Source organism: Camelus ferus, chromosome 15 (assembly GCF_009834535.1).
Source record: "Camelus ferus isolate YT-003-E chromosome 15, BCGSAC_Cfer_1.0, whole genome shotgun sequence".
NCBI classification, from domain to species: Eukaryota; Metazoa; Chordata; class Mammalia; order Artiodactyla; family Camelidae; genus Camelus; species Camelus ferus.
The window spans coordinates 30496012-30508839 of record NC_045710.1 but is presented as its reverse complement, the minus strand read 5'-3'; the positions used below and the strand labels follow the sequence as shown (position 1 = coordinate 30508839).

Below are 12828 nucleotides of genomic sequence, written 5' to 3'. Positions count from 1 at the left end.
TTTCCAATTTGGATCCCTTTTATTTCTTTCTCTTGCCTGACTGCTGTGGCTAGGACTTCCAGGACTATGTTGAATAGGAGTGGTGATAGTGGGCATCCTTGTCTTGTCCCAGATTTTAGTGGGAAGCTTTTGAGTTTTTCACCGTTGAGTACTATGCTGGCTGTAGGTTTGTCATATATAGCTTTTATTATGTTGAGATATGTTCCCTCTATACCCACTTTGGCGAGAGTTTTTATCATAAATGGGTGTTGAATTTTATCAAATGCTTTTTCTGCATCGATTGAGATGATCATGTGGTTTTTGTCCTTTCTCTTGTTGATGTGATGTATTACACTTGATTGATTTGCGTATGTTGAACCAGCCTTGTGTCCCTGGGATGAACCCCACTTGGTCATGATGTATAATCTTTTTTATGTGTTGTTGGATTCTATTTGCTAAAATTTTGGTGAGGATTTTGGCGTCTATGTTCATCAGTGATATTGGCCTATAATTCTCTTTTTTTGTAGTGTCTTTGCCTGGTTTTGGTATCAGGGTGATGGTGGCTTCATAGAATGAGTTTGGGAGTATTCCCTCCTTTTCAATCGTCTGGAAGAGTTTGAGAAGGACTGGTATGAGTTCTTCTTTGTATGTTTGGTAGAATTCCACGGTGAAGCCGTCCGGTCCTGGACTTTTATTTGTAGGGAGGTTTTTAATTGCTATTTCTATTTCCTTTCTAGTGATCGGATTGTTCAAGTGTTCAGATTCTTCTTGATTCAGTTTTGGTGGACAGTATGTTTCCAGAAACTTGTCCATCTCCTCCAGGTTATCCAGTTTGGTTCCATATAGTTTTTCATAATATTCTCGTATGATATTCTGTATTTCTATTTTGTTTGTTGTAATTTCTCCATTTTCCTTTCTTATTTTGCTAATTTGTGCTCTCTCTTTTTTCTTCTTTGTGAGTTTGGCCAGAGGTTTGTCGATTTTATTTACTTTTTCAAAAAACCAGCTTTTGGTTTGGTTGATTTTTTCTATGGTCTTGTTAATCTCTATTGTATTTAATTCCTCTCTGATCTTTATTATTTCCTTCCTTCTGCTGCTTTTTGGGGCTTTTTGTTCTTCTTTTTCTAATTCATTCAGGTGGTGGGTTAAATTGTTTATTTGAGATTGTTCTTCTTTTTTGAGGAAGGCCTGTATCGCTATAAACTTCCCTCTTAGCACTGCCTTTGCTGTGTCCCATAGGTTTTGAGTGGTTGTTCTTTCATTATCATTTGTCTCAAGGTATTTTTTAATTTCAGCTTTGATTTCCTCATTGATCCATTGTTTTTTCAATAACATATTGTTTAATCTCCATGCTTTCCTTTTTTTCTCCTTTGTTTCTCTGTTGTTGATTTCCAGTTTCATGGCATTGCGGTCAGTAAAGATGCTTGAGATAATTTCTATCTTCTTAAAATTGTTGAGGTTTCTTTTGTGCCCAAGTACATGATCGATCCTGGAAAATGTTCCATGTGCACTTGAAAAGAATGTATATCCTATTTTTGGGGGGTGTAATGTTCTGAAAATATCCACCAAATCTAGTTTTTCTATTGTAGTATTTAATTTCTCTGTTGCCTTGTTTATTTTCTGTCTGGAAGATCTGTCTAGTGATGTTAATGCAGTGTTAAAATCTCCAACTATGATTGTATTCCCATCAATATCCCCCTTTATCTCTGTTAGTATTTCTTGTATGTACTTAGGTGCTCCTATATTGGGTGCATATATATTAACAAGTGTAATATCTTCATCTTGTATCATTCCTTTAATCATTATAAAATGTCCTTCTTTATCTTTGTTTATGGCCTTTGTTTTAAAGTCTATTTTGTCTGAAATCAGTACTGCAACACCTGCTTTTTTGGCTTTTCCATTTGCATGGAATATCCTTTTCCATCCTTTCACTCTCAATCTATATGTGTCCTTCTCCCTAAAGTGTGTCTCTTGTATGCAGCATATTGAAGGTTCTTGCTTTATTATCCAGTCTGCCACTCTGTGTCTTTTGACTGGAGCATTTAGTCCATTAACATTTACAGTAATTAATGATAGATGTGTGTTTATTGCCATTTTGAACTTATCTTTGCAGTTGATTTGGTATATCCTCTTTGTTCCTTTCTTCTTCCTTTTGTGGTTTGGTAATTTTCCTTTGTATTATCATGGATTTTATTTAATTTTTGTGACTCCTTTGTAAATTTTTGGCTTGTGGTTACCCTTTTTTGTAAATCTATCAACCCATTACTATAACTGTTTTTATTAAACTGATAGTAACATGATCTCAAACCCATCCTACTGAGAACAAAAAATTTTTAAAAGAAAAAAATAAAAATTCTATATTTTCCTGCCTCCCTCTCCCACTCTCAATGATTTAGATGTCTTTTACAATTTTGTGTTTATTTTATTTGTAATTCATGAGTTATCACCTTTCCAGTGGTGAGTTTCTCATTTCTTTAGCATCCTGCTGCTTTTCTATTTAGAGTAGACCTTTCAATATTTCTTTCAGCATGGGTTTAATGTTGCTAAACTCCTGCAGCTTTTTTTTTGTCTGTGAAACTCTTTATTTCTCCTTCTATCCTCAAGGATAGCCTTGCTGGATAAAGGATCCTAGGCTGCATCTTTTTTTCATTCAGGGCTTTGAATGTATCTTGCCACTCCCTTCTGGCCTGTAGTGTTTGTGTAGAGAAATCAGCTGAGAGCCTTATGGGGGTTCCCTTGTAACTTACTCTTTGCTTTTCTCTTGCTGCCTTTAGAATCATTTCTTTATCCTTGACTCTGGCCATCTTGATTATGATATATCTTGGTGTGGGTCTATTTGGGTTCTTCCTGTTTGGGACCCTCTGAGCTTCCTGTACTTGGATATCTGATTCCTTCCTTAAGTTTGGGAAGTTTTCAGTCATGATTTCTTCAAAAACCTTTTCAATCCCCTTTGATCTTTCTTCTCCTTCTGGGACCCCTATTATGCGAAGATTGGGACGCTTTATATTATCCCATAGGTCCCTTATACTATTTTCATTATTTTTTATTTGCTTATCTTGTAGTTCTTCTGAATGGGTGCTTTCTATTGCCCTGTCTTCTAGATCACTAATTCGTTCCTCTGCATTATCTAGTTGGCTTTGCACAGCTATTAGATCATTCCTCATCTCTGTCAATGAGTTTAACCATTCTACTTGGCTCTTCTTTATAGCTTCAATTTGATTTTTGACATATTTTATATCTCTAAACACTATCTCTTTTAATTCCTTCAGCAATTCGATCACTCCTTTTTTGAAATCTTTATCTAGTAGGCTATCGATGTCTATTTCGTTGATCTTTCTTTCAGAGGGTTTCTCTTGTTCTTTTAATTGGGAAAGGTTTTTCTGCTTCTTCATCTTGCTCATACCTCTTTGGCACTGTGGTTTATGGAGTATCAGTTGTTTATTTTGGTCCTTAAGGATTTTATCTATCTGATGCCTATTTAGGAATAGAACTTAGGAAAAAAAGAAAAAAAAAAATAAGAGAGAGAGAGAAAGAATTTTAAAAGAAGGGAGAAAGAGGGTTTGAAAACACTGTATAATGAATAATAGAAGAGTGAGTTGAAGCAGAGTATTAATCGGGTTGAGACGTCCTTTTAAAACCTTTACAAAAAAAGGGGGGGGGAGATGAATAGATGTATTTGAAACCTGTGTCTAATCAATAGCAGGACATCAAAACCCAAGAGAAATAGAAATGAATTAAGAAGTAAAAATTAAGAGAGTAATAGAAAATAGAACACGTAAAAACAGATTTAAAAAAAAAAAAAACGGGGGAGGGGGTTTGTCGGTGTTCTCCTGGAGTCTGTGTGTTTTTAATGTGAAGTCTTTCTGTCTTCGTCCTGTTTTGGAAGCTCAGCTTGCTGTTTTCAGAGGCCCTCCGTTGGCGCCCTCTTCTGTGCTGCTCCCAGCACCTGTTGGCAAGCAGATCGCGCCTCCTCCTAACACTGGGTCAGGTGCAGCTCTCTGCTGTGGGCGCGCGGGTCGCTGCCCCTCCGGATGCACAGTCAGATGTTGCAGACTGGCCGGGTAGGAGGGCAGGTCGTGCCCCCTCCCAGCACCTCGGTCAGGGGCTGTGTTCCTGCCAGAAAGGCGGCGGGGGTGGGGGGGGGCCGCTCTCCCTCTACCTGCGCCGCCGGTAGCTCCGCTCCGCAGGTGGGCTCGGGGAAGACCAAGGGACAGCCCTGTCCCTGCTCCGAGCCAAAACCCAGCTCCTTGTTTGTCTTTGTGGAGCAAGTTCTCTGAGGGACCAGGATGGAAGGATCCTATCTGCCCCGGGCTGCAGACCAGTCTCAGTCTGGCCTTTGAGGCTGCTAAGCCCTTCCCTGCGGATGCAGGTTTCGCCCCGCCCCCACCTGGGTGCTCAGCATGGTGGATATGGCGGCTGTGCCTGAGCCGCGCCTCTCTTCCCCCGAAAACTTTCCACGGGTTTTCAGAGATGGGGGTGTGCATCCTTCCCCCGAGAGCACATCAACCTTGCTGTTTTATGGAGGGCCCAGGTTGTTCTGCCCTGTGCACCCACAGCTACGGCTCGCAGCCCCTTGCGTTCCCCCGGGGCTGCCTCCGTGCAGCCACTTCCGTCCTCCGCCCGGCTTGTGCAGCCTGGCCCTGCCCACCGCTGCCAGCCCGTGTCTCAGGCTGGGTGTTGGGGGGATGCTCTGTGCCCGTTTAACTTAGTTCTGTTAGTCAAGGGCTGCTCTGTACAGATCCAAGCCTCGGAGGCTCCCCCTCCGTCCCGCTGGCCTCTCAGTCGGAGAGGGGAGACCCAGCGAGCGAAGCGCCAGTCCTCCTTTGCCGCTCCCTCCCCGCGGGACCCGTCCCGCGCTGCTTTGCCTTTTGTTCTTTCTTTTTTCCTTTTCTCCTACCAGATTTTTGGCGTCTTTATCTTTTGAAGAGGGCGATGTTCTGTCGGAGTTCCACAGGTGCTCTGGTTGGCTGAGTGGGTCTGTAGATGTGGGTCTTGGTGTATTTGTGGGAGAGGGTGACCTGCGAGCGTCCTTCTACTCCGCCATCTTCTCCGTCTCAAAATACATCTTTAAAACCAAAGTTGATTGTTTCTTCGTACTTTGTTAAAGTGTCTACTGGAAATTTTTAAATGACATATGCAGCTCATGTCCTACTTCTACTGGACAGAGCTGGTGTAAGACGTGTGGAAAGTGGATGGGAAATAAACACACAAAACGCTTCGTAGATGCACAAGACAATAAACGATGTCACAATGTTAAGTGTGGATTGATACCACATGAGAGACATGCAGACGTCAAGAGTTAAGAGCTCAAAGGAGAAAAAGAGGTCCCTGAGGGTTTCAGGGTAGGGAAGGGGGACAGTGACGGCAGGACTGGGCCCCACCCTGAAGCACAGGGAGGATGTGGATGGGGTGAGGGCACTGAGGCCATTCCAGGCAGTGGATTCAATGTGCTAAGGGAGGAACAACTCCCTTATTCCTGGCAAGATTTAATGGCCTTGAGGTCTCAAGCAGATAGGAAGGAGGTGTCATTGTTTCCACCTGTATCTTCAGTCACACCTCCATTCATTCCACCCCGTGGACAGAGTGTTAGGGAGTTGGAGGGGAGAGGCAGGTAGGGAGGCGATGAGTTGAATGCTGGGAGCATGGGTACCATCTTCCAGGGTACCAGAGGACCTTTGAACACCAGGTCACAGTACAAACTAGAACCCAGATCCAAACATCTCCTCTGGCTTTGTCTAGAGTAGGCTCCCTGAGGGCCCATGTTTTCCAGGGATGCTGGGATCAGAGGCCAGGCTCCAGCGGGGCAGAATGCTCTACCCTGGCTCCAATCCCTCTGCCTCCCTCCCGCAGCCCCATTGCAAGCAGCTTCCTAGTGGTTGTAGGCCTGAGTCCTAGGGAGAGTCACAGGAGAAACATGTGTTCTAGTCTGAAATGAACTCACTCCATCTGGGCAATATGGAGTTTGGCGGAATGAGGCCGTGGGGACGGGAAACATGAAGCCACGGCTTGAAAGTGCTTGCACTTGCATTTTGCAGAATTTCTGGCATGGCTATCCCTGGATGTTAGTGGGATCTTTCTGAGAAAAGCTGGGACCTCTGTGGTCCTGGCGTGGTCCTATGGGACTGGCCGCCTGGAGCTGGTGGGAGGGGCTGGAGCTAAGTCCAAGTTGGATGTTGAGTCATTTCAGGAGGGGCTGGCTGTGGTTTCCTGCTCAGGCCAGAAGATAGGCCCAGAGACTGGATCCAGAGGAGTGAGAAGGCCAGCCAGACCAGAGGCAGGGCACCAGAGCATCCACTGTGGCACAACCCAGAGCAGGTGGCCACAAAAAGCACTGGTCCCCAAATCCTGAAAGTGCACTGCCTGGGAGAGTCCTCCTTGTTGGGAGAGCTTTGAAAACAGGAGAGCTTTCCCACCATTGCCTCAACGAAACTTCACGCTAGCCTTCAGAAAGGGGAAGCCTTAACAGCTCAATAAATCCTTCCCAAGCACTTACCCGTCACCCAACACTGAATCGGGCACCATGGGGGAAATGAGAGGACAAGTAGAGAAACTTTAAATCTCAGGGCAGAAAGAGCCTTAAGAGATTGCTGTAAAATGACTTCCCAGAGTAGAAATTCCTGCAACAGCATCCAGGGAAGTTCCCTGTGGCCTTGGTGCTCAGAGAGCAAAAGGTTTAACAAAACTGAAGGCTTTGTAAGCAGCAGTTGGCGGACTGGCCCAGTACACGAAGGGGCACTAATGCGTGCGCCCCAGACCAGAGGTGCTACAGAACCCTGAGCCGGGGTGGCCAGTGACAGGGATGGCCGCTGTGCATCTGAATAGGTAGAGCGGCCTCCTGGACAAGAGGACTGGAAGTGGACCACAAAGGACACGTCGGCTCTGGGGTCAGGAATAAGAGAGTGGGATGCAAAATGGCTTAGAAAAAAGAAAGAGAGGAAGGAGGACGAAGGGAAGGGACAGGAGAAGTCAACAATAGTGATCTGAGAGGCTACAGGAAGTTCAAGCCCAGAATCTCTGTTGCCTAAAATCTCACCATGAAATGTTCACTTGTGAGGGGGCGACTAAGTTTTTTGTTCTTCATTTTCATTCTTCAGAATGAAGCTTCCCTCGCTGAGATAACATGTGAGGTCCCTAATAGGACATAAGATGGTGACAATCAAAGAATAGGCAAACAGGAGCAAATGAAGACAAACTCTGCCACTGTTTTGCCACCAGTTAGCCAGTTCGACCAGTGGCTAGTCATGTCCACAAAGATGCTTCAGCAGTTCAGAGAGGAGGGAGGTTGAGTTGGTCCAGGGGGGCAGGGTGGGTGTGGATCTTCACCCACTGACTCAGGAAAACTCTGACCTTCTCCCTTCGATCTCCCTGAAGCTCAGCCCTCCAACCAAACCTCCAAGTGTAAAGAGAAGCAAGGTCTCTTGGAAGGAATGTGTCCTTGTTGGCCTGAACAGCTCCTGCATAATCTCAATCTCTTTTCCAAAGGGCTCACGGGAGAAAAGCCCTGAGAAAGCTTCACAGCAAAATTGTTAAGTTCCTGGGCTCTGGAGTCCAGCTGCCCGAGTCTGGGTTCTGGCTCTATGGTTGGATCTAAGACCTTGACCTCCAACCCTCTGAAGCCCAGTTTCCTCATTTGTAACAAGAGGCTGATGAGAGTACTTATCAGGGTTATCATGAGGGTTAAAACATAGAACGCACTTGAAGCACTTGGAACGCCAGGCATCACCCTGGATCAACTTTGTTCTTAGTATTCGCACCAGTTTTCTGCACCCAGCCAGCACAAAGAATCCTCTGGGTGTTTCAGAACAAAGACAGAGTCTACCTAACCAGAACAACAATTATTAGCATCACTCTTCCACTTTTTCAATTCTTACTTACTGAACACCTATTGTGAACAGGATTTTATAGAGTATAAAAGACACAAAGACAGTGTGGGAGCCAACCCTGTCTTGAAGGGATGTACAACCGAATAGGCACAGTAAGACATGGTCTCAAGGGAACACAACATGACACAGTGGACGGGGTGTGTGCTTGAACATCACTTAGATCAGGCTGCATGGAGGCACTGGGGATTGAACCCAGGACCTTGTGCATGCTAAGCATGCCCTCTGCCACTGAGCTGTACCCTGCCCACTCCGCCACTTTTCTTTCCATAATCAAAGTCAGGAGGCAAGCAGTCCAAGCTGGTGTTTGTGTCTCAGTGAGTGCTAAGGGTCCAGGCCACCCTCAACGTATGGTTCTATCCAGTTATCTAACGTGTCACTCAGGCTCCAGCCTGGTCATCCTCTTCTTCATCCTTGTCACCCTCTTCTTCACCAGAGCCACACATATGGAGCACACATTATGTGGCGGGAACCATTCTAATCGCTCTTCAAATATCAACTCATGGAATCCGCACGATAGCCCTATTATGGCAATATTATTTTTTCCTCTGTTACTGCTAAGAAAACTGTGGCACAAAAGGATTAAGTAACTTGTCGAAGGTCACACTCGTGGGGGGCAGGGCCAGGATTTCAACTTAGCCTGGCTCCAGAGTCCAGCTACTAGGAAGAAGCTAAGGAGGGCACTCCCTGCTCTTTAATGACATTTTTGGCCAGACCTTAGTCACATGGCCATATCCAATCATAAGGGAGGCTGGGAAATGTAGTCTTTATTCAGGGCAGGATAAAAGAACTGGGAGATCTTTTACTAAGGAAGATGGGGAACATATCTGGGGGACCAATTTGTAGTCTATGGCATGGATCCCCATAAATTCATCTCCTCTCCCATAGTGGGGCACCCCCAGCAGTAATTTTGTGTAACATGACCTCTCCCCACACCCTCACCCAAGAGAAGTTAGTCATAGCTCCTGAACTGGGACCAAAAGAGATTCCATCTTACTGTGTTGGACAGTGGCATGTACCCTCCAGGGCTGTGGGCAGCGGATTTCAGCCAAGTCTTCAAGGCTACGGTCTACAAAGGAACTATTTCAGTGGATGTTCTCAAAGAGAATGTGGCCCAAGCAGTGCTTCCAGCTGCCACTGCCAGGACTCCCTGAGGGGCTGCAGCATCCCTGCCCTAGGGTGCTATAAGACCCACCAGGTCCTTGTGATAAAAAGTCCCCTTGTTTGCCCCAGTGGGTTTCTAGACAATTGCCCAATTGCCATCAGAGAATGCTAACTCCACAACCAGGCAAATGTGGTGAGCGCTACCAGCAACGTCAGTGAAAATGCTATGGAAGTACTAAGACTGGCCCTGGGGGGCCAGAGGAGGCTCAATAATCTGGGTTATTACAGTTGACACATAAAGTGTTGACCACGTGTCAGGCCTCACTTAATCTCCAAATACCCAATGAGGCAAGTGCTACTACTATTATCCTCATTTTATACATGATTAAACCAAGGCACAAAAGGGTTAAGTAACCAAAAGGTCAAACAATAAAAGTAGTAGAACTGGGTCTTCAACCCGGTCAGTCTGGCTCTAGCTTCCTTGTTCCACTGTTTGGGTTTGGGTGTTTGGTGTCTAGGCTGGTCTTGAACAAAGGGTAGGATTGTGATGGGCAGAGGCAGGACCGTCCACGCCAAGCAGAAGGCATGTGGGAGCCACATCATGGAGTCAGTAAGAGCAAGGCTGATTTGAGGAGTCTGGAATAGTTGCAACACACGGGCTCTAAGGCACAAGAGTGGACAACCAGGCTAGAGAGCAGGGTTGGGAGTCGACTCAAGGAGGGGACTGTGAATCTCTGCTAAAGATTTTTGAGGGTATTTTAGAGGGAGGCACTGGGGAGCCATGGAGAGTATGGGGAAGTAACAAACTCTGGGCCTGGCTTTGGAACGATTGTTCAGGAACTACATGACTGAAAGCGGGAAAGACATTCGGGAAGCTCTTGCAAAAAATGATCCAGTACGTGGGATTTTGAGAGGGATAGAGACGGGAAGACGAAGATGTGAGCTCTGGGGCCTCGAAGCAGGACTCCTAGCAGGACACTAGGGAGAGAGAGGTGCCAAAGGCAACTCTGGTAGAGGTTCTGGGCCCTCTGGTGGGGTGGGGTGGGGTGGGGTGGAGGACAAGGGGAGGGTGAGTTCGGATTGGACAGCATGTGTTTGTGGTGCCTGGGGGACACCCTTGTGAAGAATCCTGCAGGCAGACGTGGGAGAGCAGTCAGGGTTGGAGACGCAGCTCCGAGGTCATACATGTAGCATGATTCCTGAGGCTGTGGGCACAGATGACACCCCCCAGGAGGGAGCCTTTAACTAGAACCCGGAGGAGGGCAGGAGAATAAGTAGCCAGAAGGAGACAGGAAGCAGCCGGCTCAGTCGTCTGAGGACAGTCGGGAGAACGCAGGCCCTAGAATCCCAGAACAGGCTCTCAAGGAGGAAGGCAGGACTCCAGATGCTGAGGCTGCTAGGGGTAGGAGGGCAGGAGGTGGGCCAGAGCTCCGGCTCCCTGCAGGCCCAGCCCTGGCAGAGCTCTGCAAGCCTTCTTGTTGCCCTGGAAGTGCCTCCCGCCCTGGGGATCTGCACAGTCGTTCAGATTTATGGTGGAAAATGGCCCCAGGGACTGGGGCAATTTACTGCTCACAGATGGATTCCAACTTGCCCATGAAAGTGTCTCATTCCGGTCCCAACACCCAGGCATGTTCACACCTCTGGTGAAGAGTCAGGCCTGCCCAGGTGACTGGAGTGTGGGCTGGGCTCTGCGGGGGGCAGCACTGCCTCTAAAGGAAGCCAGGAAGGCCTTCAGAGCTCGGGCGCTCCGTCCCACACCGCCCCGGAGAAAGCGAGGAGGGCCCCGAGACAGTCCACGACCCAGCCAGCCCTGGACGAGCTCTCTCTGGGCAGGCTGAACCCCCTGGAGGGTCATGGCCCAGTGGGGTAATAGGGGACTGGACAGAAGTCTTTGCCATCAGGCCCCTGCTCTGCCGGTTAAAAACTGTGTGACCTTGAGCAAGCTCCATGGCCTGAGATGGTTTCCCCTTCTGTAGAAGGGGGACAGTCCCCATCTCGTGAGGGTGTTGTAGTGATTCAATGAAATAACTTGTGTGAAGCACAAAGCCCAGTGCCTGGGGCGCAGCACTCACTGGTAAACAGGAGCGATTCTCATTGCCAACCAGCCCTGCAGTCTGGCCTCTTCCCCCAAAGCTTGACAAGAGGAGGGGATCTACTGAGGGTAACAGTCACAGGACAAGAACCACAGCCATCTCCCCTCTTTTTCACTTGTCTCCTTCTTGGAGGGCGAGTCCTCAGTCCCCTGTCCCTCCTTCCCTACCTCCGAGCTGCAGCCCCCATTCTCAGGGAGGCCTCCTCCATCTCTAAGGCCTCTGGGAAATGGGGCATGGTGAGGGCCAGGCCCAGGAGAAAGCACCTGCTCACAGTCCAAACCTCCAAGCTGCCCAGGGTCCAGCCTGGCAGGCTAACAGGCAGCCCAGGATATCCTACCCAGGTTTACATGGTGTTTTGCTGTTTCTTCTCTCGTCCCTCATTATAATTCCTTTTCCCCAACCATGTCGACCATGTCCTCTTTTCCAATCTGTAGGAGTATGGAAGCAATTTTGAAATAACACAGAATTCTTTATACTCTTGCCTAGTTTTCACCTCCCTAGACTGTTGACTTCCCCCACCCTCAGCTCAGCCCCAGGCAGGCTTATTTTCCTTGCTGTGCTTCTTGTTTAAAAAATTGGGATTGGAGCCAGGATGGAGAAACAGATTGGGAATTTGACCTGTTTCCATCGAGATGCCTGCCCTCCACCTCTTCACTGGAATCCACACTGGGCCAAGTGTGAGACGGCACTTTCCGAAGGGAGCTGTCACCCTCTGGCCTCCCAGCCCTCTGCCTTGCACCCATCCCCAGGGTGTGTGGGGGGCCGGTGGAGGGGGCTGCATCCCAGGGTAGCTGCTGAGGCAGATTGAGGTCAGACATGCTCCAGGGCCCCCACCCGCCAGCCCTTACACATACACCCAGTGACAAGGATCATTAGCCACGGTGGTGAATGCCAAAATCACTCATTGGCCCCAACCCAGACCCCAGGTGGGTCATGGAAGCAAGGGGGCCAGGTGAATGGAGCTTGGGATGGGCAGGAGATCCAGTTCCCGCCTCTGAAAGGCTTTACAACATGCTGCTAAAGAGACAAGACTGACAAACGTGAGTCATTTAGAAACAGAATAAGATGTAGGAACTTGAAAGCTGAGGTTCTAGAAACAAGTCCTATCCATGTCTGCAGGGACCCAGTGGTAGAGCCTAGAAGGTCTGAGAGCACTGCTGCGCAGGGGGAGTGGGTGAGGGAGAGCAGCATGGGGAGCAAGCCAGTGGTGACCACTGCATACAGAGCACCCCCCAAGCACCCAGTCATGAGACTGTGTCTCAGTACAGTGGCCAGCTGTGACCAGCTGTGGCTGAGGTGGGCTGGCTCCTCTCAGGCCCCCTGGGGGAGGCTGATTCTTGGGTTTTGTTTTGGGAGAAGCTTAAACTTCAAGGAGGGTTATAAGCAAACACCTGACTTACCTAACCATGAGCCCCTCATTGTGACAGAGGCCCAAGAACACCCAGTGAGATGAGGACTGAAAGGGGGACCAGGTGGGGCCAGAGCCAAGGGCCCCTGCTGTGCTGGAGTGGGGATGGGAGATGTGAGCTTTCTTGACTGGGGGAGGACACAGAGATAAGTAGAGACAGAGATCTCTGGGATAACAGAAGATGGTCCAGGAGATACTGAGTCTCATGGCCAACTGCAGAAAAAAACTCAAACTTACTTCAAGGGACCCCAAAGGCCCCAGTGTCCCTGATTAAAGAGCTAGAGTTCCCTCCTAAGACTCCTCTTCCCATCCCTTCAGCACCAAGGGTGACTGAGAAGGCTTGCTCCAGACCCCCTCCACTGAG

The 12828-nt window shown here is 48.0% G+C and overlaps 1 long non-coding RNA gene across 5 annotated transcripts in view; it reads right to left on the bottom strand.

The window, feature by feature from the left end:
• Positions 1 to 12828, bottom strand: part of LOC116668959 — a 199235-nt gene that overhangs the window by 90528 nt on the left and 95879 nt on the right. The gene's annotated exons all lie outside the window — the stretch shown is intronic.